Raw genomic sequence first — 22,500 nt, forward strand, 5'->3', positions numbered from 1 at the left:
AAGAGCAGTTGGTGTTTTCCATGATAGAAAAAGGATGCAACGTTTGAGTAAATTACGACAGAATACTAATTTTAGCTTGAGCTATCCCTTTAACCGCCTAAATTAGCTTAGACCAGATAATGACCAGCTACAAAACCATATAAAACCACCTTGATCTGGCTTTAGCTGGATTTCCCAGCAGGGACAGCGGCCCAATCTCATCTGCTCCAAAAACTGAGACATTTCCAGGTTCACGTCCTAGATTCCCTCCACACACACACACACACACACACACACACACACACACACACACACACACACACACACACACACACACACACACACACACACACACACACACACACACACACACACACACACACACACACACACACTCTCAAAGATGTGTGTTCACAAGGCCCACCCTCAAATCCAGCCAGACTCACTTGCCATAAACAAATTACTGAAGATAAATGAGCACCTGGTGTCCTCTCTCTCTCTTTCTCTTCGTCTCTTGCTCTCTCTCAACCCGTTCATTGAATTAAAGTGCCCTGTAAAGCATGTTTTATTATAAGTTTGCACGTCGGGTTCCCGAAGCGGGCTGTTATTCCTGCACCCCTGGCCCCGACACAAGAGCATCGACTGTGGCAGATCGTTGGACGGCCTGGGAGTCTATAAAACACATCGTAAAGTGATCGTCTGCAGACACTACCGTCCTCGTGTGTGTTTCTTTTCTGTCTCACTTTCTCAGTTTTTCAGTGTTTGACGGTCTATCTTCTTCAATGCTACATCAAGGAGGTCTATAATACCTGGAGATAGTGTTCTCAAAATGTTTGGAAATTCCCTATGTTTTTGGACAATAGCAGCATAAACCTTAACATTCATGGTAACAATAACAATAATTATCATTAAAAGCCATCTTTCTGAGCATACAATAACAGCAATATATAAATATCACAGTCAGACGCCATTTTGGGAATTGTGATACTTGGCACTGGTTTCTTTTTTCGAAAATTATTCGATCAACACATCTTTATACCAATTAGAACATAGTTTAGAGGGAATATAAGCTGGCTTGCTGGTTTTAGCTGGTTTAAAATGGTCTCCCAGCCTGGCCAAGTTGGTCTAGCTCCCAGCTAAAAAGTCCTCAAATCCTCCTTAAAACCAGGCAACAGACAGACCTGACCAGTTTGGGAAACAAGCCAACTTAGGCTGGTTTCAGATGTTCAGAAGCCTCAGGAAAAACAAACTGTATATTGTGGCCACAACTTAAAGGGGTGGTATAATGCTCTTCTCACAAGATATAAAATAAATCTCTGATGTCCCCAGAGTGTGTGTGTGAAGTTTTAGCTCAAAATACCCCACAGATATGTTTATATAGCATGTTAAAGTTGACACTTTTTGAGGGTGAGCAAAAACGCACTGTTTTTGTGTCTGTCCCTTTAAATGCAAATGAGCGGCTGCTCCCGACACAGGGGAGTGTCAACAGCTCGTGTCCTTTTACCTCACACACACATGCACTAAAAATGTCAATCTTTATGTTCAAACCGGAGTCAGACAATATGTTTATTTATCTTCTAGTCATTGACTAGCATATTCTGTCATGATAATCTATAAATCGCACAAAATAATAATTTATTCCCACGTTCTACTAAAATCTGAACATCTGAAACCAGCTTAAGTTGGCTTTATAGCTGGTCTCCCAATCTTGTTAATTACGAGAGAACGTTTAATTCGTAGTTCGTGACCACGATATACATATATTTTTGTACCACGCAGAGCTCCATACTACAGTTAATACAAAGTCCTCAAAAATGCTAAGGATTTTTGCTGATATTGTCCCAAAACATCTGAATGGGACCAAGATATTCCCACTCTTCTTCCGGTTCTCTCCTTCACTCTTTTTCTCTTCGAGGGCACGCCTGAGGGCCGGCAGACAGAGTATGACATTTTCTCCAGAACAAATGACGGCTCTCTCTTTCCAGCGCTGGGTTTTTCTTTAACCCTGACATTTGGCAGTAATTGGTGGACTGTGTGTCTGCGTCCTCCTCTCCATTATGAGCAGGTCTCATGTCCGGAGATCACCACACACTCACACACTTGCACAAACAAGAACACACTCACAGACTCTTAGACGTGTTTGTCAAAAACTTTTCTCAAGGCATTTCCACTGCAAAGGGCTCTTTGAGGAACCAGTCCTTAAAATACACCAGAGTGTCCCAACTGTGTCCTTGAAGAAACTACTGAGTGTTCGAGACACGACTGATGGTTTTTAATGTGCGTATTGATCTACAGAACACAGGTACTTTTTGCTTGTGCCTCCAACAAAAAAAGTTTGTCCATAAAAAAAATGAAAGTTGAAGCTCTTTCACTCTACTAAATTGCTAACTGGAAATAAATAAAAACTAAAACAAAACAAAAATTACACAATCAACTAAAAAAACTAAATTCCCCAAAATTGTACTAAAATTAAAATGTAACCTGCTAAATTCTAAATATTAATAGAAACTTTTATAGCATATACTGTACATAAGGCTAAAATAACACTGTGAAATGGTAATCCCATAAAATGATGGTGACGAGTATCTTAAAGGGGTCATGACATGAGAAACCAAATTTGCCTTGATCTTTTGGTATATAAGAGGTCTTTGTACCATTAAAACGTCCTGCAAGTTTCATAGCTTAAGACGTCCTCCCCATTATAAATGAATAATTTATTTAATCAAGCTCTAAATACAGCTCGTTCTGGATCCATGGTAAGAAGTGACGTCACGGTACGAAGTGACGTACCAGCGTTTGCATATGACCGCCTCCGGCACAAGACAACTACGCTTTAAGCGCAAGACAACTACGCTCATTTCGTATCATTGTCGCGCCCGCGCACCGCGCGCCTCACAAGTGTTCAGTCGACGGACAGCGAGTGGGTCTGTGTGTGTACAGGGAAATTATGATGCCACGCAGATGTGCTGTTCCTGGCTGTGGACAAATAACATCTTTGAATACGCTGCGAAAGATATGACAGCTTCAGCGTAGGTTCTGCCAGGAAGACTCAATCAGCGTGCCACGTATTACTTCTCTCCTAACCAATCATGTGCTAACACTCACAGTATAAAAGATCGGTACTTACATTCGTCTGAGTTCGCAGATGCTGACGCTGCCAAGTACTCACCCGCGTCTCAATTCCAATCATTCCAACACTCAATCTTATCGTCGGTTTTACCAACTCTGACGGCGCGCGAGTGCGAGACACGCGTGCAGGAAACTCATCTCATGAGAGACGATCTTCTATGGTTTTCAGTTCAAGTTCAAATTCACTTTCAACGCTTTCAAGTCGGTTCTCACGTTTGCGCTTCCAGCAGCCACGTTAACATTTACTCACGATCAAATATTCAAACTTCATTCAGGTAAGTATATTAATTTATTTGGTTACTCCGCTGCTTCCTTCACCAGCGGTGGAGTTCATTCGTGACTGTGGTGACGTGGCAGTTTTCTTAACTGCGGATACAGATTGCAGTCTTCAACGCAACATACTGTAACGCTTTACAGTATGGCTGGATAGCTCGCTGGATGGTTGTAGCATGTGTAAGCTAGATTCACGTAACTGATATCCCACAGGCAGCGCAGTGTTCATGTCTTTTCAGCATCGTTGATCCCACGCACACATGGGCAGTTCGCATATACTTCACGATAACCGAATATAAATAAACCAGCATAAGAGTAACACAAATGTTAACCGGCTTACATGCTATATTCAAAGCTCGCGCTCTCGTCTCATACCGGCTGCCCACTCACCAGAGAGTGCGTTCCACTTAAAGGAGCAGTAGGCTACCCAATTCAACTCGTTATGCCTTCTCTTAATTCATCAGCTTCGGTATTTACAGAGATGTCCGGCTATTTTTAGTTTTTCATGTTAATATATGACCACCACCATATCTATAAAGGAAAAAAGCTTAGCTTAAGAGAACAGTTGGTCACTATATTTCTGCATATGCTGTAGTAAAGTACAAAGACAGTATATTATACATTTACAAGTGCTGGAAATTCTCTAACAAATGTCTTATACTATTTTTAAAAAGTCTACAATAACAGATATGGTACAATCGTTGTAACACGTTTTCCTGGTGACTACTTTAATCCACTGATAGCATGTGTCACCAAAACAAATCACAGTCAAGAGACTCAAGTGACATTGTTTTACTCATCTGCACGATTTAAATGTTAATATATTTTTTTCCTATCCAAGGGACTCACTTGGTTGTCATGGCCAGCATCTCCCGGCCGTGGATAAAACTTAATTCCTTCTCATCTATGATTAAATTCCTTAATATCTGCCAAGTCTCAGATCACTCCCCCTGTTATCCTACCTAACGGAGCACCTCTGTCTAAAACCTGGTTCAGGTCTCACTTAGCTCCTGTCCTCAAAAGCTGCCGTCTATCCCCTTTTCTCTATACTGGCCATTCCACCAGAATTGGGGCAGCCACTACAGCAGCTGAACAAGGAGTTTCTTCATCAGCCATTAAGATCATGGGAAGATGGTCTTCCTCTGCTTTCGAATCCTATATAAGAACCGATTCTAAAATCATCCTTGAAGCTCAGCAAGCTCTCCAGTAACGATCCAGGTAAATCCTCATGCAAATACTGGTGGTGGTGTCTCGGTTGCATATCACTTACTTACCGAGCAGCAGCTTATTCACATCATCTGATAAGCCATATTGTGTCTGTCTCTATGTGTTGCAACTCCGTTCCGTGTGGCTGTTCAGTCTGTCTCTCGTCTCTGTGTGATCCTTCTCGGCCTAGTGGCTGAGCTCGGTCTTGTCCCAAGTAGGCGGTCATAGCCACGGTCAGTGTGGCCTATCGCAGCCTTGTCCTCATGGTCCATCGCGGCCTGGTTCGTGTGGCCTAGCGGCCTTGTCTCGTGAAACTTGTCTTTCGTGTGGCATTAGCGGCCATTGTGGCTCCTAAGCGGTCTCGTCTATGTGGTCTCCCATGGCCGAGTGGCCTACTGTGGCCTTGTCCTGTAAGGCCATTGTGGTCTAGTGATCTCTAGAGGTCGTGGTTTCATGTGGCTTTACGGCCGTGTCTATGTTTAGCCCGTCTATGTGTGGCCTTTAGCGGCTCGTAGCTCATTGCTGCCCTGTCCTGTGCGTGGCCATTCGTGGCCGGGCCCATCGCGGCCTTTGTTCAGTGTGGTCTATCATGGCCGTGTGGCCTATTGTGGCCTTGTCCTACGTGTGGCCCATCGTGGTCTGTGGCCCATCGTGGCCTCGGTTTCATGTGGCTTAGTTGCCTAGTCTTATAGGCTTCGTCTCTGTGTGGCATTAGCGGCCGTTGTGGCTCCTAAGCGGTCTCGTGTCTGTGGTCTCCCATGGCCGTGTGGCCTACTGTGGCCTTGTCCTCCAAGGCCCATCGTGGTCCAGTGACCTATAGAGGTCTCGGTTTCATGTGGCCTAATGGTCGTGTCCGTTTAGCCGTCTACGTGTGGCCTCAATGGCCTTGTCCTATGTGCGGTCCATCGCGGCCGCTGTTTCGTGTGGCTTAGTAGCCTTGTCTTATAGGTTCGTATTTATGTGGCATTAGCGGCCGTTGTGGCTCCTAAGCGGTCTCGTGTCTGTGGTCTCCCATGGCCGTGTGGCCTACTGTGGCCTTGTCCTTTATGCGGCCATCATGGCTTGTGGCCCGTCGCGGCCTCGGTTTTATGTGGTCCAATGGCCGTGTGGTCTATCGCGGCCTGTCCTGTGTGTGACCCATCGTGGTCTCGTGGCCATCGTGGCCCTGCTTATATGTGGTCTATCATGGCTGTGTGGCCAATGCGGCTTGTCTGTGTGTGCCCTTGAGGTATGTTGGTCCATCGCGGCCTTACTACGTGTGGTCGAAGCCGGCCTGTGGTCAAGCATGACCTTGTGTTTATGTGGTCTATCATGGCCTGTGGTCAAGCTGACCTCGTGTTTATGTGGTCTATCATGGCCTGTGGTCAAGCTGACCTTGTGTTTATGTGGTCTATCATGACCTGGCGCCTCATCGGCTTTTATGTGCGGCCCATCGTGGTCAAGTGGTCCATCGTGGCCTCGTCTTTATGTGGTCATCTCGACCTTGCGCTATTATGGCTTCTGTGTGTGGTCCATTGGACCTCGTCTCTATGTTGTCTGTTTCACCATGTTCACGTACAGCCATCACGGTCTAATGGTCCATTGCGGCCGTGTCTATAGGCATCATAACCATGCATTATTTATAAAAAATAAAATAAAAATAAAAAAGTATATACCCACTATATCGCTTTTATTACGTTATTTTTCTAACTTTTCTTTCTCGTTTCAGGAACTGCAGGATGCTCGACCGGTGGGTATACTTACTTTCAGTTCTTTGGGGGTGGGCTCCGTCCCGGTGGAATTATTCCTCCACCTATCTTTGGGGGTCGGCTGCGCCCCTGCCTTCGTCTTCAGGCAGGATATGCAGATTCCGCTACCCTCGCATTGCTCTCTAAGGACGGGGCCTACGCCAAAGAACTTTATAAATTCATGCTTGCTGGGCTGTTAATAAATATACGCTGTTATATCAATTTATCTCCCGAGTCTTTCTGGTAGAAATGACAGCTTCAGCGTAGGTTCTGCCAGGAAGACTCAATCAGCGTGCCACGTATTACTTCTCTCCTAACCAATCATGTGCTAACACTCACAGTATAAAAGATCGGTACTTACATTCGTCTGAGTTCGCAGATGCTGACGCTGCCAAGTACCTCCATCCTCCCCAACCACCACCCAGATGGCACCTTCCCCTTCATCCTCCCCACCACCACCAGGATGGTCCCTTCCTTAACCTCCAGGGGGGGTCGGCTGCGCCCCTGCCTTCGTCTTCAGGCAGGATATGCAGATTCCGCTACCCTCGCATTGCTCTCTAAGGACGGGGCCTACGCCAAAGAACTTTATAAATTCATGCTTGCTGGGCTGTTAATAAATATACGCTGTTATATCAATTTATCTCCCGAGTCTTTCTGGTAGAACCAGACGTCAGGGCAAAATGGATGCACTTTACTTTTTGCGGACGTCCCAGTCACGGCAGTGTTAGTTTAAGCGTTTGTTCTATACATTTGAAGGATGACTGTTTTGAGAACAAATCCCAAAATGATGCTGGCTTTGCCAGAAAACTGTTGCTCAAAGATAAGTCCGTGCCGACTATTCTGGGCTCAACAACGACGACGGAAACTGTAAGTAATGTATTTAAAACTTTAAACTACTTTTTAAATAGGCTGAATCCGCAAATGTTCTGGCTGGGGGCGTTAATAATTTATGCATAACAGTGGGCGTTAACACTGAACTCTTAAAGGAGAAACACCCCCAAAACAGACTGTTTGAATCAGAGGATGAGAAACAGGGTGGGTAAAGGTCATAAATCACTACATTTTTTGTAAAAAAAAAAAACTATAGTAATACTATAATTGCACCTAAGGGAAGATAATAATAAAATAAAATAAAAACATGTCATGACCCCTTTAATATTGTAAGAGACCTAGTTTTGTCCAAATCCATGATCCTTTGTGCAACACGAAATACATGTAAATATGGGCGATTTTACCCAATATATCCATGTAATGTCTCTATGTTTATTGGAGTACCATGTTATTAGCTTAGCAACATGCAAATATCAAATTGGAATCATTTGTGAGTGAGGAGTTTTTTTCTAAGTAAAGCGTTTCCGAATCAGTCACTTATGAGGACCCCTCGGTTACATTACATTTCACTTGGAAGGCAGTTCCCTACGTAGATAGCAGACAGCACTGTGTTTCCGAACAGACAGAGGTCTTTATAGTGAGGCATATCAAGATTCATTTCAGCTGACTGCCTGCAGGGGGAAAACTGGAGTTGTGAAGCTTCTGGTTTATCTGCTAAAAACACACACGCCTGCAGGCGAGATAAATCACAAATGAGATCTCAATTGTTTCTCCTAGACACCAATGAGATTAAATAGAGAGCAAATGGAGACTTTTTGCTTCAAGGTGATGCGTTTCCTGACACTGTGACTCTGGCGCTTTGAATTCATATCCATTTGTCAACTTCGGGACTGCGTCTCAATGTCCATACTATCCATCCTAAACAGTATGAGATTAAAACAAGTGTGTCCCAAAGCATATAATGTTAAAAAGACTATCAAAATCGAGGGAGCGAGGGTCTGTCATTATAAACTTCCCTCGTCCACTTCACGAATTGGAACGCACTTCAAAATGGCGGCAGGGATTCCCCCGAGTGGAAGTGCTTAGGGAAGCACAACCCATTGCGCTTTGGAGAAGGAACTACAAACACGAGCAAAAAGTGTTAAAAAACTACAAAACATGGCGGATATGCGCGACCTACGGTTCAGATAAAGGTCTGAGTGACTTAAAGTTCAACCTGATAAAAAAATATTTATTTAATGTTATCCGTGTTATATTGCATCTGCAATAACTATGTGGACTTTTATAAAGATCCATGTGGCTTTTAACTTATAAATGCATCAATGCATTAATATGAGGAGAGTCTCCGCATGAAAGACAGATCAACGTGCTTCTGCTTTTCTCTCCGATACGGTAGGAAATCAAATGAAATGTGGAGGATTTTATCTTTGACAAGATGATTGACAGGCCAGTTTACTGTGACAGAGAGGCAATTTTATGACGTGATAGTATGTCCCAAAGCGTGTCTACTTTTTGCTTCACACTCAAAAGTATATTCTTTTTCTTCACAAAAAGAGCACATGTTTTTAGGGCGTAGTATAAGTAGGCGAATTGAAACATATGTTTGATGGAAGACAGAAGGCAGAAAGGACGAGAAGAGAGTTTGGAAACAATAATCACCAGCCCATTATTTGGTGTTGTAAATGGAGCAGAAACTACACACTAGAATCCAAAGTCAAACAATCATTTGAAGCTGACTATTTACTTTCTTAAATGGTTAAATGGCATTATTCACTGGTGCATGTTATTGTAAAGAAACTAAATGTTTGTTTTAGAAGTTGTGCAAAAAAAATCTCCCAGGAATCTCACATGTGTCTCCATTAAGTCTCCGAAGCTACGAGAAGAGCAATAAACCTCTCCTCCGGGTGTCTAAACGTCTCGCTTCTGAAGGTAATAATGGGAAATGTTTAAAGACAAACAAAGACGTCGTGGGTCCAAAGCAGCAAAGAAATCATTTCCCCGGGTCTTCAGCGGAACAGAGGCGTTTGCGAAGCTTGTAAAATAATTACGGCTCTTATGCGTCTGACCGGCCACAAGACAAATTATAATAACACCCTGTGAATATCCAGTGCTTATAATGCATTAAGACACTACGAGTGCTCATAAAACAAGATGATTGTTGATGGTCCTTAAACAGATGAGAGTTAATGACAGGAACATTACGATAACTCGGTTTCTCTCAGAGACAGCGCTAATGTCACAACGCAAATGAGGCTGAATGGAAGTACGGTTTGTTCAATGGCTCAACCCTCATTTCCAAACCACACGACTTTCATTCATCTTTGAAACACAAATGAAGATTTTTTTAATGAAATCTGAGAGATTTCTGTCCCTCCATTGACAGCTACGCAACTACGCTTCGTCACTTCAAAAAGTTCATAAAGAGATCGTAAAACGAATCCATATTAATGAACAGTTTAGTCTGAATTTTATATGATGACCAGATTGAATTTATTTAATTCACATATACAGTAAACATTGATCAGCGAACATAAACAGAAGCTCAACAGTACTTGCTTGACGTGTGAGAACAAACCTAAAAAGTGGTAGTTGCGTAGGCTGTCAATGGAGGGACAAAAATCTCTCAGATTTCATTAAAAATATCTTCATTTGTGTATTAACGGATGTCTTACGGGTTTGGAACGACATGAGGGTGAGTAATTAATAACATTTTTGGGTGAACTTTCCCTTTAAGGCCAGCAGAAAGTCTAGACTAACAACATAGACTTGTGTGTTTTGTGACTTTTAAAGACTGTAAGGACACATTTGATTAGAACATCAATATGAAACACGGCCATATGGCTCTTGTTCGCAATTACACCTGGCTGGGGAAAATGGAGCAGCTCTGCAATATGTTCAATTACTGTCAACATTTATGATGATGAATTCACAGGTGAAGGTCGATTATGGACCAGTAAATAGTTTCAAAACATCCAAAGGATGCATGGATGTTGGGTTTGTCAAGGCCTTACAGTAGCTTACAGATCCTGCCTAAAACCCACTCACTTCATATTATATTTGAAGGACCGTCAACTGCAGAACAGCTTTACTGTCCACTGTAAAATCCACAGCTTTATAGGAGAATCACGTTTACCGTTCACACATAAAATGTTACTTTCTCACATATGACTCAATGGACTAAAGTACTAAAACTGTCCCTTTTAAGAAGCATTATTTAAAGGTGTTTACGCCTAAATAAAAAATGTCACCAATTTCCATTGGCGCCTCACACGCACATGCAATATTCCACTTCAAAGCTTGAGAAATCGAGTTTACTTTGGCGACAGGGACTTCATTTTAAATGCTAAATCCTTTCCTGTTACTGGACACCTCAAAGCCACAATTTGGACAGCTAATCTGCTTTAATTCCTAAATGTGTTTTTTTTTTCAGGGGGAAACATGGACAGAGAGGCCGCCTACACAGTAAAGTTTATGGGAATCCACTGACTTCAGAGATGGATGTAGAGGAAAAACACAAGGGATTGCAATATGTGACCACGGGTTTTCGAACTTTTGCTTCAATACACTTGCACCAGACAGACAGGTCTAATTGTGCTTTAGAAATCCAATTTGCTGAATAACCGCTTGATTTCAACTTGATGTTACTTATTTTTACTATTTTTTCATTTAGATTATCTTTGGCGTCATCAAAAAATACTTAGTCGGAATTTTTTTTTTCATTGATTACATTTACATACAGTATATTATATTAAATGTCATATTTAACAACTCTCACAATGAAATGTCAGTTTTCATACTGATACGATTTCACATTTCAAAAAGGAATGCAATTTTCCTTTTTGCATTATTATCCATCAAATCATCTGTCATATTGTGCGCCAGTGTTACCCAAATAAAAGTAGGCTGTCCCCTCAAATAGTGCCATATTTAAGGGTATGGGGACGATTTTGGACACAGCCCATGTCTCTTTTTAAGAGCAAAATATTTAGCAAAATATTTTTTTTACTTTTCGTCGTTGTGATGATTGCTATTATTATCCCAATTTAGTGTGAATTTATCTGTTAAAGTTCAATGCATTCAAATTGAGATCCTTTGTGCCAAATAAATTCAGCCCTGATTGTAACAATAAATGAGATCATTTAATATTCTATACATTTAAAAATATATATTAAACCTTTTCAGGGCAGATTCAATGTCTTTCTTTATCTATACCTTTACTTTAACTATACCTTTAAATGGTTAACTTTACATTTAATGCTTGTAAAAAGCTTACCAAAATACTTAAAATTTTAACAAGATCTGTACGGAAAGTAAGACGTTGAAATAACGTAAAATATCAATGTTCATCCAATTTGGAAAATCTGAACAAATTTCAACAGTGATTCGACCATGACGTTGATTCAAATGTCCACTGTAGCTTGTTGGTTGAACCCTAACTATCCCTTACCAATGGGTCAACGTTTGGCTAGTTAGCTAATAAATGCTGTATCATCCAGCTGCAGAACGTCAATAATTATCTGTACTTCTGTCTGGTGATGCTGTCGATGATGCTGACGAATAGCTCTCTCCTGGTAATACAGACCTCCTTGGCCCAGACAGAGAAAGAGTGGACGGCTCTGAGAGGCTCTTGTCCTTCAAGCTTACCGGCTGTGCCCTGGTCACAGCGAGACAATGGCTCTAAACGTGAGGCTGAGAATGATTTGTTGGTGACTTGACCTTTCCAGCACTTCAGAGGGGCTCTTTTAGCGACAGAGAGAAAGCAAGAGAGAGAGAGAGAGAAGGCTATCTGTGCGGCACGGCGGCTCAGCGGAGAGCTGTTTGGCTGCTATCTGGATCAGATAAGATTCCCCTGTATTCAGGACGGCACAGCCTGGGGAGAGAGAGACGCGGCCGGGGGGCAGAGAGGGACTGCTGCCAGACGGGGAGTGAAATAATGTCATGTGCGCTAAACAGAGGACGTACATGCAAACATGGATTTTGAGCAGTTGTGTTGCATGTATTACGTAGAGACAAATGCAACCAAATCCTCATTCTGGAAAAACATAAGATGTTGACGTAACTCAACACGCTCCAAGAGGGATTTGAACCAGTGTCTCCGGAATGGAAGGTGGGCGCGCTAACAAGAACGCTTAAGATCGCAGTTGCTAATGTCAGTCGCTAGCACGCCTCTTGAGGCCAGGGGAGTGAGGTTTACATGCAGAGCTCTTACTGGCCTACGCTACGCACACCACCCCTAAACCTCACTCCCACCCGGGTCACGGCACCAAATTTAACCAGTCCTATTTGACCCGCTCTGAGCCGGATTCGCACCGGGGTCTGCGGAATGGGAGGCGGATGCGCTAACAAGGATGCTAAAGACCGCAGCAGCTAGCATCAGTTGCTAGCATGCCTCTTGAGGCCAGGGGAGTGAGGTATACATGCACAGCTCTTACTGGCCTACGCTACGCACACTGCCCCTAAACTTCACTCCCACCCGGGTCACGGCACCAAATGCAACAATTTTTGTGGTGGTTGAAGAGATTCCCCCTTCCATATGTAAAGCACTGTGAGAACACAGAAAAGTGCTATATAAATGTAACAAATTATTATTATTAGTCCTATTCGACCCTCTCCAAGCCGGATTCGCACTGGGGTCTCCGGCGTCGGAGGGGGGCACGCTAACAAGGACGCTAAAGACCGCAGCAGCTAGCGTCAGTCGCTAGCGCCCCTCTTGAGGCCAGGGGAGTGAAGTTTACACGCACAGCTCTATATCCGTGACACTCGTTGTGTTGATATATAATCTATAAGCATTGATTGTACACAACCTGCTGCTGCTTTAGCTACACAAACATTATTTAGCAGGCACATTAAAGAAACACAGACTTTGCACTCTGAAAAATTGGTGAGATCAATATGAGTTCATATTGAGATGTTGAGATCACTTCTGAAACTCTAGCCGAGACACATTTGAGATCTTTTTCATTAGGAGACTTTGAAAGTCTTCATTTTATCTCGCTGCTATTTAGGAGAAAAAAATTGGGTGAAAAAAGGAGTCTCGCTGTTTCAAAAGAAAGTTAATGAGGTCGCTGGATATTTCATTTTTGATTTTTCTTTGCAACAATGAGTGATTATTCTAATTGTTCAGTCAGGTGATAAGGGTGTTTTGTGTCTTTTAGTCCATGTCTGTTAGCTTTGAGGCTAAATATGCTAGTGCTAATAACTTTTAGTTGATGCACACATTGCACAATCAGACAGTCTTTCTCTTCCAAGAAAACAGAGCAAAAATAGTGATGACATCATCCTGCACTCAGGGGTGTATGCAAATGTTAGTCCAATAAAATGCTGTCAAGAATGAGAGTGTCCCTCTAACTAATATATTTTAACTAGAACCAACAGCAAGACATCATGGTTAACAGCTGTGATGTTAAATAAGGCTGTTGTCTAATAAAATGATGGATCTCACCTCAACTTCCTGTTTCTAAATCCTAAAACGACTGTGTATGCATGCGTCTAATTGTTGAGTCAGGTAATGAGGGTAATTTACATTTGTTTTGAATGACTCTGAAGTGATTTATGAGAGGTAATGAAATAAAGAGCGAGACGATAACGGTGTAGAGAGGAAGTGAAGACAAGACAATGAATGGAGCGCAGAGAGAGATGCTTTAAAAAAGGAAAAGGAAACAAAAAGAGAAAGAAACGAGGGTCTTTGGCAACCGGTGGCGTCACAGGTTCAGCGGTTTAAGCAGCGGCTCTGGGAATATTCCTGGATGGAGCGGCGCTTCACACGGTGGGAGATTCTCCTTCCTGTGCTCAGATCGGATGACAAGGTCACACTAGCGGACATGAAACCCGGTTCTGTGCTACGCTTGGAGTCGAGTCCAGCCCAACTCAAACAGAGAGAGATTCTGGCACACAACACAACAATGCAATGCATGTTAGTTGCTGTATGCCTGGTAGATGATGCTGGCTGTTACCAATGCTGGAAAACAGAGGAAAAATCCTCACTGAAGGGCACTGGACTTTTTTTTCTTTCTGCATACTGGAATTAAAAAAAAGAAAAGAATAGCCTATGGACTGAATTGATATTCATTCTGCATTATGAGTGAAAACAAAGTCTCTAGTAAAACTAGATTTTTATATTTTCTGAAAAATGTGTAAATAAATGTGTATAAAAATATTGTTGGTGTTACAGGGCTTTAAAGCTACACTGTGTAATTGTTTAAGTTGGTTCTTAGCAAAAAACACTTCTATTCAAAATTATATGTGCTCATTAAGCCGCCTCTCAGCACTAAATTGAGTTTTTTTTCTCGCTGCTTATAGCACTTAAACAGTCAAATACACACAAAATAATGTCAAAATGCCGGTCTTGCCAGTCAAACACAAACAGTTGAGAAAGAAAACGCTTGTGTGACAGTATAATGGATCTGTGCGTCAGGTCTTAACACGTTTGTTGTGTCTGCTTAACTAAATATATGATGTTAACTAAACACATAACATTGCTCTATATCACTTCTGTATGGACTTTGATATGCTTCTCTTTGAAACAAGGATTTTCCATAACGTTGCTTTGAAACTATGTAATGTGAAATGCGCTATACAAAAAATAAACTTAAACTTGAACTTAAACTTGCCCCTTTGCAATGTACATTTATTTTTTTGTTTATTTTCATCATACTTGACACAAAATTGGACAAAGGACGAGCTATACGTCTTAGCAAACAAAACAGGTTTTGTCCTCGTCTTCCATTTTTGGACAAACACTATCACCCCAAAATGTTGCACTCTATTGGAGAGTGTTTATACTCTTCAGGAACTCAACAAACCAGTGGTTTACTTCAAGTTGTCTCTGCACGTTAACTGCAATGGGATAAAATAAGTATTTTAAGTCCAAAACATTACACACTTCGCCTTTAAACATATATTACAGCAGTAAACTCCACGTATTTCAGACACGCTAGTCAAAACATTTATATTTATTCTCCTCTGTTCCATCTGCTACATTTATATTTCATGCAGTACATACTGTATGACCAACTCTGCCTGTGCACTGTTCCAGGTGGCAGCTGTGATTGGCTAATCTTAAGGTTAGCTGTGCTCTGATTGGCTGGTTTCACATTAACAGTGATCTGTATGCTAGTTGGATTGATGGCCCACGCTTCCAGACCCCTGTCATTCGCTCTCTCCTGCTCCATCCATCCGTTCATTCATCCATCTGTTCTCACTATCCTCCCACTACTGGTTTTTATTCCGGTATTTTGTCTTGACATGTACCGCTTCTAAAGAAAATACGACTGGCGCTTATCGCTGCAAAATTCCGCTGCCACAATCCTACAGTGTTGTGGATGGTTGACTGGACGTGGCTTTCTTAAAGGGATAGTTCACCAAAAATGAAAACTGTCAGTAATTACTCTCCCTCATGTTGTTCCAACCCCGTAAGACTTTCGTTCATCTTCGGAACACAAATTAAGATATTTTTGAGTAAATCTGAGAGCTGTCTCACTCCTAGGCCATTGACACAAAAAGTATTCTCGTCGCTTGATAAACTTAAGGTTGAGCCACTGAAGTCACTTGGACTATTTTAAACACTGTCTTTACTAACTTTTCTGGGCCGGCAAGTTTCAATCCAATAGAAGCCTATGGAGGAGTGAGACAGCTCTCAGATTTCATCCAAAATATCTTAATTTGTGCTCCGAAGATGAACAAAAGTCTTACGGGGTTGAACAACATGAGGGAGAGTAATTACTGACAGAGTTTTCATTTTTGATTTTACCACATATTTCAATCATCAAAAATATTTGAATCCTCAATTAATCATGCAATACATTTCCTCAGTAAATTAAGAAAGATAAAACATAAAGCACTAAACTGAGAGAAAACGTTTAATTCGATCATTTTTATAATAAAATACCAAGTTTGGACTGCTACAGTACCGGTCAAAAGTTTGGAAACATTATGATTTTTTAAAATGTTTTTTAAACAAGTCAAAATGCTCACCAAGACTGTATTTATTTGATCAAAAATACAATAAAAAACAGTAATATTGTGAAATTATTACAATTTAAAACACATGGCAAAGCTTCAGTTTCAGCATCATTACTCCAGTCTAGTGTCACATGATCTTTCAGAAATTATTCTAATATGATGATATTTGTGTGTGTGTGTGTGTGTGTGTGTGTGTGTGTGTGTCTGTGTGTGTGTGTGTGTGTGTGTGTGTGTGTGTGTGTGTGTGTGTGTGTGTGTGTGTGTGTGTGTGTGTGTGTGTGTGTGTGTGTGTGTGTGTGTGTGTGTGTGTGTGTGTGTGTGTGACACACTACTATTCAAAGGTTAAGTAATATTTATTAAAAGTAATAATAATACATTTATTTGGCAAGGCACATTAAAAATACAGTAAAGACTTTTATATTGTTACAAAATATTCCAAATAAATGCTGGGTTTTTTTTCCACCTTTCTATTCAAAGATTCCTGAAAAAATGTATCAAGGTTTCCACAAAAATATTCTACTGCAAAAATGGATATTGATAATTAAGCATCAATAATAATTGTGGACAAAATCATCATATTCGAATGATTTATGAAGGATCATGTGACACTGAAGACTGGAGTAATGATGCTGAAAATTCAGCTTTGATCACAGGAATAAATTACATTTTAAATAATATTAAAACAAAAAAACTTAAATTAAATTGTAATAATATTTCACAATATTACTGTATGATCAAATAAATATATCCGATTCCTTGATGAGCATTTTGACCTATTTCAAAGACAATAAACAATGTATATACAAATTTTTTAACAACTAATGACTAATAAAAAAAAAGTGAAAAACTGTAAATATTTTTTCTGCACTTGATCACGGAGAGTGTCAACGAGTGTACATTGGTGATATACTATAAATCAGAGTGCATTATGGGTATAAATAACTGAGTGCTATATATGGATTGAGTGGGTATAAACTATAGAATTAAATGCAACACTACAAAAGTATAAAAGCTGTTACAAAGCAAAACAACATGAAACGTCATTCATAACCCATTTTACTTCTGTAATCAGTACTAATGACACTTGGCTTAGCAAACATTGTGAATGCACGGCTGAATTACTCGTAGCTTCCTCTTCACACATCAGCCTCTTTAGATTTATCCCTGCACTTCTATCCCTGAAGTGCTCCATCCCTCGCGATTTCTCTTTCTCTTTCTGTCTCGAAGCGGTTTTATGTCTCCGTGTGAGCTGTGCGGAGAACATTAGATGTCAGGGAAGCTGTAAACACCGCGTTACGGAGAGGAGGAAAGAAATATGAACAGCCTTCCAGGAATCATTCCCATCTTAAACTTAGTTAACCTGAGGTACCTTTCCAACCTTTTCCGTCCCTCCCTCTTTCTCTTTCACTCTCCGGCAGGATTTATCAACTCTCAGAAGCAGGATCAGATGCGGAGGGACTGGCAGGAACTTTGTGAAATGCAAATAAGAAACTGGATTAAATCGATGTCGTATTACAACGTGTACATATCGCATGGGTGCGTACAGGTTGTGACGGCATTGCTTCTGCATCACAAGCTGTCGTGGTAAAGGTGGATGTTGAAGCGAAGCTTAAGAATAATGTATGTGTATTGTTTTATCATCCGCCAGACTTAAGAAGAGAAATTAACCTGTCATGACTGGAGTCTGTGGAACAAACATTGCAGGATAAATGATGCAGTGAAGTTAAATACTAAGCACACCAAGAGCATTAGTTATGCTCGCCTTAACAAACACCAATAACAAGTGCTTCATAAATTAGACGCTAATTCGTTTGACCTTGTGACCTTCCTGGGGTCGTGTTCATGTGTGTGTGTGTGTGGTCAGATCAGTGGCTCGTGTTCATGTGTGTGTGTGTGTGGTCAGATCAGTGGCTCTCTGCGTGTAGCTTGTCCGTGAATTAACACCATCTGTCCTGAAATATTCATGAGGTTTCACATATGGATTTGTCTGCCTTTAAATATATGATCATCTCTCTCCGTGTATCCTGTGGTGTCCTCAAAGGAAGGAAAAATCACGAATGAGATATCTTTAATGTCTCAATTGATCCCCCCAGACGTCAATGCGATAAAATAGACAGCGAGAATATGTAGCATGGGATAATATTTTCAGGTAACTTATGTAATATTATGTTTAATAACCTACCCAAACTCAAAGGACTCACAATAGGAAAGAGCATAATATGATTGTCTCATGATATGGCAAATGACAACAGTTGCTAAGACAGGATTGGTCAATAATAGTTAATGGTGGGGTTTCGGGCCAATTCATCAGATTCTGATTGCTGGATAATTGAAGGGGTGGTTGATTATGATTTCAGTTTTCTAACTTTAGTTAGTGTGTAATGTTGCTGTTTGAGCATAAACAACATCTGCAAAGTTACAACGCTCAAAGTTCAAAGCAAAGGGAGATATTTGCTTTTAAAGAAAAGGACTACAACAAACGGCTGGTAAGGACTACAGACATTCCTCCCGGGTTAGTGACATCACTAAACCTAGAATTTACATAAACCCCGCCCCCAGAACACGATTTATAGATTATCATGACAGAATATGCTAATCAATGACTAGAAGATAACTACACATAAACTACATAAATTCATCAACTAACCATTCAGAAATGTTGTCTACATGTTGTCACTTCTTCTTGAGTCTCTCCATTGTCTGACTCCGGTTTGAACATAAACATTGACATTTTCAGTGCACGTGTGTGTGAGGTAAAAGGACACGAGCTCTTGAAACTCCGCCCCCTGTGCCGGGAGCAGCAGCTCATTTGCATTTAAAGGGACAGACACAAAAACAGTGCGTTTTTGCTCACCCACAAAAAGTGACAACTTTAACATGCTATATAAACATGGGGTATTTTGAGCTAAAACTTCACACACAGACACTCTGGGGACATCAGAGACTTATTTTACATCGTGTGAAAACAGCATTATACCACCCCTTTAAAGGGAAAGTTCACCCAAAATATTATCCCATAATTTACTCACCCTCTTGCCATCCTAGCCAAGAACAATCAGAGTTATATTATAAAATATCTTGTCTCTTCCAAGCTTCCAAGCAAAAATAGCACATCCATCCATCCATCCATCACAAAAGTAATCCATACGGCTCCAGGGGGTTAATAAAGGCTTTATAGTTATAGTTAATAAGTAATAAGTACGCGAGTCGAGTTCCGGTGGAAGAGTGACCTCTGACCCCACGCATGACCTGGGATGTAGGAGTAACATAAGCAAACAAATACAAAATCAAGCATCTCCCACATTTTCCTTCAAAAATTCTCGTTTTATGCTTCTAATTCATGACAGTGTTTTGATTTTCTCTATCCTCTACACTTCTGCGTTCATCAATACGTCATGCGTCGGGTCAGGGGTCAGGGGTCACTCTTCCGCCGGGAGTAGACTCGCGTATGGCTGTTACCGGAAGCCAGTGATTATTGTTTATAAAAGTTATAAATGTGGATATTTTTCTTACAAAAACGCATCAGAAGGCCTTTCTTAACACCCCGTATGGATTACTTTTATGATGGATGGATGCGCTTTTTTGGGCTTCAAAATCTAAGCTACTATTCACTCCCATTATAAAGCTCCCAGGATATTTTTTATGTAACTCTGATTGTGTTTGGGTGAACTAACCCTTTAAGGACAGGAAGATGCTTTTTCACCTTTAACATCACACACACGAGGAATTCATGATACAGAGATGCTAAAGCTCTACTAATATCACACACACACACACACACCTTTATATCATGCTGAGGAGGACATTCATGCATTTTTACATAATCATTAACATTATTTAGCAGGTCTACTAAGCAGTTTTCCTCAAGGGGACTGTTCTGCACAAAGAAGGTGATTTCAGCTTTTTCTATTCTGGCGGTGACATTTGGTCCCTAAAACGTAGTCAAACCTGACCCGAACAACACACACATCCATTACGTGACACATGAGCTGCATCATGGCGAGTCCACACAGCGCAAACATCCCTCTTACACAGATCATATTCACAGTGCAATTATACACTGAGTGTGTGTGTGTGTGTGTGTGTGTGTGTGTGTGTGTGTGTGTGTGTGTGTGTGTGTGTGTGTGTGTGTGTGTGTGTGTGTGCGCGCGTGTGTGTGTGTGTGTGTGTGTGTGTGTGTGTGTGTGTGTGTGTGTGTGTGTGTGTGTGTGTGTGTGTGTGTGTGTGTGTGTGTGTGGAGTGCCGAGTAGCCTAGTTATGTAATCTGTGTTCACTTTACGTTGTAGAACTCGCACAGCTTTCTGCTTTCTCCATCTTTCTCATCTTCTGTTGTCTCTCGCTCTATAAATACCTCAGCCAAAAACACACTCACTCCATCCCATCTGCAACCTACAAGACTCTTACAAATAATAAACAAAACAAAGGGAAGGTGGACACTGCATGGAAACAATTGTGCAAATGAATTATCATTATCTTTTTATATATTTGATAATGAGGACTAATGTTCAGCGAAGGACAAAAAGAGAAATAATGAGAGTGTGTTCGTGATTGCTGATGTTCCGCATTAGCATCAGATCGGTCTGATTTTCCCAGGCATGCACGGGGCTTTTTGTAAGTGCAGTATGACGACAATTCTAGGTCAAGAGTAAATATCCTTTTGTAGTCATCTTTATGAGTGTGTGCAGAACAATTGCTTGAGCAAATATACTCAGCATTAAGGGTGTGTTATCTGAAGCAAATCTCAACAACAGAACTCCCTTTTCCATCACACGAGGTTCCTTGCCGAACAGGAAATGTTTAAAATAACATCTGTCATACCAAATCAGTATCGATTCAAACGAGCCACCCGTTCAAATACTATATAATGCAGAGAAGAATCCGAATTAAATGTGAGTTAAATATGAACTGAACTGAGTTTAATGTTTGAATAAGACTCAGCACAGATTTGATTCAATTACAATTTCATACTGATTCAATTCCGATTAAAAATGAATTGAATCTGCATTAAAACAATTCCTAATTGAATATGAATCAAATCTGTATGAAATTGTAATTGAATCAAAATTGTACTGAATAATAAGATTCAATACAGGTTTGATTCAATTACAATTTCATACAGATTCAATTCAGATTAAATATGAATTGAATCGGCATTAAAAAATATCTCTAATTGAATATGAATCAAATCTGTATTGTATCTGTATGAAATTGTAATTGAATCAAATCTGTACTGAATAATAAGATTCAATACAGATTTGATTCAATTACAATTTCATTTTACAGATTCAATTCAGATTAAAAATAAATTGAATCTAAATTAAAACAATTCCTAATTGAAAATTAATCAAATCTGTATTAAATCTGTATGATATTGTAATTGAATCAAAACTGTACTGAATAATAGATTCATTTCAGATTTGATTCAATTACAATTTCATACAGATTCAATTCAGATTAAATATGAATTGAATCGGCATTAAAAACTATTTCTAACTGAACATGAATCAAATCTGTATATTGACTCTCTCGCTGAAATTGTACTTGAATCAAATCTGTATTGAATCTTTTTTTATTATAAATTAAATTAAAAGCTGATCTGAGCTCTGAAGTTGATGTGTATACAATCCTACTTAAATATGAATAAAATATCCCATATCTAACCCTAACCCCTTTCCCTGTTCGCTGTCTTTGAGGTCACAGCTCAGATACACTCTAAAAAATGCTGGGTTGTTTCAACCCAATTTTGGGTAAAATATGGAAAAACCGTTGGGCTAATTTTTAAATTACATTTTTAACCCAACGTTTGGGTTTGTCCATATTTTACCCAAAATTGGGTTGAAACAACCCAGCATTTTTTAGAGTGTAGTCACTAGTGAAGGGTTCATGACATGACGTTTTTGTGGTGCCATTAGCGTTAGTTTCCTGTGGCTCTAAAGTATGCACCAGCTTAGCAACTTCCATTTGCATGAAAGGGAAAGCTAATGCATTGCTCCCTCCAGGTATTACAGACCCCCTTGGTGCCAAACATGGATGAGAGGAGATTGAGAACAGAGCTGCCCAACTGGTGCCGGATCAAGAGAAGGAACAAACAGGGACATGCAAATGTGTGTGCACGTGTTCCCTCTTGGATCGGGTCTGCTACCATATTGTCCCTGTTCTTCTGGTTTTCCCTATCTGCGTTCACATCTGTGTGTGTTCATTTATCTTTCACTTTAATTATGGGGAGGATAACAGCAGTGTGTGTGCAAACAGTACGCGAACACATACACTCCTGCCAAGTGCTCTCAGGATGGTGAAATGAAATCTCTTTATGTTTGTTTCACTTCACAATGGCTTTTCACATGTCAGCTGTCCGTCACTGCACTGTTTTTCCTCCTGTAGTTTTAGCTCTGAC

The 22,500-nt window shown here is 40.6% G+C and overlaps 1 protein-coding gene and 1 long non-coding RNA gene across 2 annotated transcripts in view; one reads left to right on the forward strand and one right to left on the reverse strand.

The window, feature by feature from the left end:
* Positions 1 to 11,266, forward strand: part of LOC306993190 — a 16,150-nt gene extending 4,884 nt beyond the window's left edge. The window contains exon 3 of the long non-coding RNA XR_013796412.1: positions 10,576 to 11,266. This is a non-coding gene — a long non-coding RNA (uncharacterized lncRNA). The remainder of the gene's footprint in view (positions 1 to 10,575) is intronic.
* Positions 1 to 22,500, reverse strand: part of syt7a (synaptotagmin VIIa) — a 124,688-nt gene that overhangs the window by 87,517 nt on the left and 14,671 nt on the right. The gene's annotated exons all lie outside the window — the stretch shown is intronic.

Source organism: Phoxinus phoxinus (assembly GCF_949152265.1).
Source record: "Phoxinus phoxinus genome assembly, chromosome: 25".
In the NCBI taxonomy this organism is placed as follows: Eukaryota; Metazoa; Chordata; class Actinopteri; order Cypriniformes; family Leuciscidae; genus Phoxinus; species Phoxinus phoxinus.